The 4,793-nt window shown below is 41.6% G+C and overlaps 1 protein-coding gene across 1 annotated transcript in view; it reads left to right on the top strand.

Moving 5' to 3' along the window:
- Positions 1–1,570: 1,570 nt before the first annotated feature.
- The window catches only part of LOC101848029, a gene marked incomplete in the record, with an annotated part of 114,656 nt that continues 111,433 nt past the window's right edge, over positions 1,571–4,793 (top strand). Inside the window, 1 exon segment of the mRNA XM_013080071.2 lies at positions 1,571–1,682.

The raw sequence follows: 4,793 nt of genomic DNA, 5'->3' as shown, positions 1-4,793 counted from the left end.
AACAAAGACCCCCCCCAAAAAAATAAAATAAATAAACCCCAACAAAAAACAAACAAAGAACAACAAAATAACTAAACAAACAAAATACCCAACAAATCCCCTTCACTTAACGCACGTAGATTTGAGACACAATTCCATTATCAAAGCTTAAACTTAAATAGCAATAATATTAACTACCGTACGCCATCTTGTTTCGACCACGAATTCTGTTTTTGTTTATGCAGTGAATATAATTAGCCCTCTCCGCGTTCATTTCCCTCCTCCACATGTCTTTTGCCAGGCCCCTCCGTCAGCAGGTAACGCCAACCACGACGCCAACAACACACACACATACACACACACACACTCACACACACACAGGTAGGCTGTACGAATACCACCCGGCCGGCCGTCAGCGTAGGCTATGGAGAGAGCCCCAAGCCCCCGAACCCCCGAGCCCACCTTTCAAAATTAGCACGCGAACTGCACGCGCGTTTTCCTGGTGGTGCGGAGATCCGCACTCCGAAAATAAAACTCATCACCAGGCACAAAGACACCAGGACGTGAGTGAAGGCATACACACACTCACATCTCACGGGCCTGACGCGACGCGATGGAGAACAACATGCATACCTCACTCACTCACTCACTCACTCACTCAACGACAAGATTCCTTGAATCGTTAGCGGCATAATTATCAATAATTATTACGACTGTAGAGTAAACAATCTTGTTTCGACCACGCTATCTGTTTGTCTCTCGGACCTGTCACCTAGCACTTGTTAACGTGACATTGATAATAAAATAGATACATAAATAAGACGGTGCAACAGAGTAGATATATTATCATTATTCAAAAGACGTTATATCTGCGCTGAGCGAGGGACAAAGAATCACAGGACGAAACCAACACCCCCACTTATTGCGGCGTTGGAACATTCCAACAACGCGAACCGTAGGAAGAAAAAGCTTGCATTGGACACAGGCGGCCTAATTTTCAGCAAGCGAGCTCGCCCTACTATTAGAAGATACAGGCGAGGCAAGCTCGATAGCCGAAACCCTCTATCCCCGCGCCGAGCCGAGAAAAGCGAAAATTCTGATCCAGCCATCCTCCCTCCCTTCCTGCTCTCTGCCGCGGCCCCGCGGCCCGATCTTGTCTCCATTCGCCCTTACCGTTGTGAGATTCCATGAAAACTCGTATTACAACTCAAAAATGATGAGCAATAAACTTACAATCATTACTTCAAACCTAATCACAGCCAAGTTTTCTTTAGCTTTGTTATCTATAACTGACTGACGCTTGATAATCAACCCGCCACACACACACGATTAGTTCAATATTTAGCAGCACCACTCTACTAACTGACTGAACCTACTTCCCTCTAGATCTATATCTAGATCAGACGTTTCTAGCGACTTCTGCTTTTCCAATCTCAATCATACACATGTACAGGCACCTCACGAGACAATTGTGCCATTAAAACTATATGGGATGTATTAGATTGTATTGATGTAGAAAAGACGAGCGCCACACAAGCGGCATTGTTTGCTATGCGCCGTGACGTCACGATTTGTGCCACATGCGCTCAACCCTAAACACTGAGTCTCGTGTCTGATTCCCAAACCCGACCAACCTTTCTTTCTTCTCACCTCACCGCCCGAACCCAGCTCGCCCGGCCGGAAAGGATTCCTAATTTCACAAGGTTAGTTTTAGATGAAATTTTCGGTCTATTATCCACTAGTTTACTCGTTTTTCTGTATTTACCTTTTTCTAAGATCGGGGTGAGGGTGGGGGAAGTGACATGGGCACTGATATCGGTGTTTTCTTGCGTTTTTCAATCGAATAAAACAGAGGCACTCCATCGCGTAGATTGTCTACCGTGCCCGCTTCACCCTCGATTGTTTTGGCGACATTTGAGCTCGTTTTTCACAATTAAAACTCAACATTTGAGGATCAAAATTGTGATATTGTGATAGCTTGTTAGCAGACGAAACGTTTGGTGTGTCTTTTGTCACGATTTGACCCGGAATCACTTGGTTATCTGAAGAAAATTACTCCCGTGTACTCTGACATGAAGCGAGTTCGCGGCCCTCTGCGAGTAGGGGGAAGTATTGACCATTATTTTCTTCCTAGCCATTTTTATCTCTCGACATATTTATTTCGCCAGCCCAGCCGAGGAGCTTTGTCGGCCAACCTTTCCTCGTCTTCTCATTTTCTCATCGACGTTGTCGTTGTTTCTTGTTTTAACCTTGAGAGTCACGTGGGTTTGTTTTGATTTTGATTCTTGGAAAACGTGGATAGAAGCGATAGAGAAAAGTTTGTTTTCAAGACGAAATGATCATGATTCCTTCACCCAAGGGTAATCATTGTTCTTCCGATGACCCCTCGCTTGGTATCTGGAGTCCAATAGCTGCATAAATAATGTGTAAATGAATTGAATCAGGTTTTTCTGCACCGTTGATGTTGGAAAGTGTGTGTTTTCTGTGCTGGATGAGGCAGGTTGTGTGTTCAGTGTTTTGCTACCTCTCGGAGTTCTCAGATTTTTAAGGAGCAACCAGGACTGGAAAGGTGTTGCTTCTTTGACATGGAGCTCTGAAAGCCCTGTCGTGTTTCAAGATTTGGTTTTCCAGAACAAGTACTGTTAATTGTCGTCTCCATGCTGTCATACAGGCAATACAGGCTAGACAACTGCTTGTGTCATATCGTGTGTTAAGTGTGTAGTAGTATGATCAGCTGATTGCGAAGGTCTCGATGTTTGTGTGTGTAGTAGTTGGGTGTTGTGTAGTCACCTGCAATTTTGTCTTCTCTTGAGTATGATGGCCAGAGGTAAGGAGTAAGGATAGAATATTTAAAAAAAAAATGAACTGTGCTTTAGTGAAGTGTTCTACTGTTCCTGTTTTTTGTTTGTCAAGTGTTCCTTGTTTTTTTAATGTCAGTGAGTAATAAGCTAAGCCAAAATGAATCATACTGGCTGGTGATTGTAGATTTTTAAAAAGTCAGATCTAGAAAATCTAGATCTAGATCTAGATCTAAGATCTATCTCAGTCAGTCTTGTTGAAAATGAGATTCAAGTGAACGTTTAAGGAGATACATGGTCACATTACAAATAATCGAAAGACAGTTACAGTTTACCAAATAATTTAGATAAGTTGGGGTTTTCCTTGGGAATGACATTCAAGTCTTGACTTGTGTATTCTTGCTTCTAAACTCAAACATGCCACTGTGGTTTCTCCTCAAACTCTTTTGGTCTGTTAGGCCTAACATTTTTACACTGAAGACCATCAAAATTGGTTCTTTTGTAGAAATTGAGTTTTAATTTTGGGAAGCGAGCAGATCTGGCTTCGAACTCAGCTGACCCCTGACAGCTTTTCCATACTAAATAATTTGTGCCACAAGGTCTTTTCTTCTTTGCAGACCATTTTCCAAACTTTAGTCTATAGTCTGTATCATGTTAAGGATGTGGTAGCTGGAAGATCATTAATATAAAAAGTAAAAGTCACTGATCAGAGAAAAACTTTCGTTGTACAGTGAGTTAAGGAGTCCTGGAATGTGTAGGCCTACAGTAAAGGAGTCGAACCTGTCCTACTAATGACCCACCTATCCAAGACCATCATCTGTACAAACGACCACTACCAGCTTCCCATCTTCGTGTTTTTAAAATTCTGCAATAGGCTATATATATATAATATACTATATTGACACTGTTCAAGAATATCACCAATGATGACCACTGGTCTCATCAGAAATGGTCGTCCTGGATAAGTTCGACTGTACTTGGTATGGTGTCGGATTCTGCAATTTTTGTTGACCTTGGTGGTAACTTGGTACATTTTAGATGATATACAGGGCCGTTCTCTCTTATCCACTGTATTGTCTCATATCTCATGTTGCTGTGTTTGTGTTGTTTGCGTGCTCTGGGGGTGGGTCATGAGACAGTGGATTTTTATGTTATTTAATTTATGGTTTTTGGACTGCATGTTTATATATAAGTCTATTGTATATTTAAATGCCTCTTTGTGCCCCCACCCCTAACTATTTAGCCTGCTTCCTCCTTCACTCTCGTTCACTTAAAGTTAAAGTCAGCTTATTATGTGATGTCTTATTATTATAAGTAAAGTACTCTCCTTGTAATAGGTATGTCTGTCTCGAGCCGCTCGATCATAATCATAGTTGAATTAATGTTTCACCTGATTTAAGATAGATCTTGTAGAATTTGATAATTTGACTTACAAGCTGTTGAATTAGTGAACAGTCAACGCTGAAATTTTTGTCTTTGTTGATGTGTATGTCGTTCTTTGGCTTTCTTTGTTCACTCCGACATGATTGGCAATGTTGTATGTTATCATCAGTGACTGTCACTATCAGTGAAGGTTATCATTGAAATATTCTCTTCCAAATTTTTCTCTTTTCTTTGCATGCCTGTTGTAATTTTACTTTCTTGTGATTTTCATTGAAGGGATAATGCTGTTTGTCTTCTCCTAGTGAGGAGTGAATGCCAAACAAAAAATCGTCTCTCATAACAACCCCTGATGCACGCACGCGCGTGCGCGCACACACACGTGCGCGCGCACACACGTACACACGTACACACTCACACACACACACACACTCGGAGGACACTTTTCTTCAGCCCACATATGGCCTATTTTTGCAACTGCAGTGAAACTAATTATCTGAAAAAAAAAGAGCCAAGATCAGTTTGATTTTGACCCCCAGAAGTGAAATTTTGACCAGTACAGACCTTTTATCTAACATCTTCTGTTCTCTGTAACTGTCCTTCCTCCTGTTGTGAACTTAATTTGGTATGGCTATT

This window comes from Aplysia californica, unplaced genomic scaffold (genome assembly GCF_000002075.1).
Source record: "Aplysia californica isolate F4 #8 unplaced genomic scaffold, AplCal3.0 scaffold00073, whole genome shotgun sequence".
NCBI classification, from domain to species: domain Eukaryota; kingdom Metazoa; phylum Mollusca; class Gastropoda; order Aplysiida; family Aplysiidae; genus Aplysia; species Aplysia californica.
This window is presented reverse-complemented; position numbering and strand designations above follow the sequence as displayed.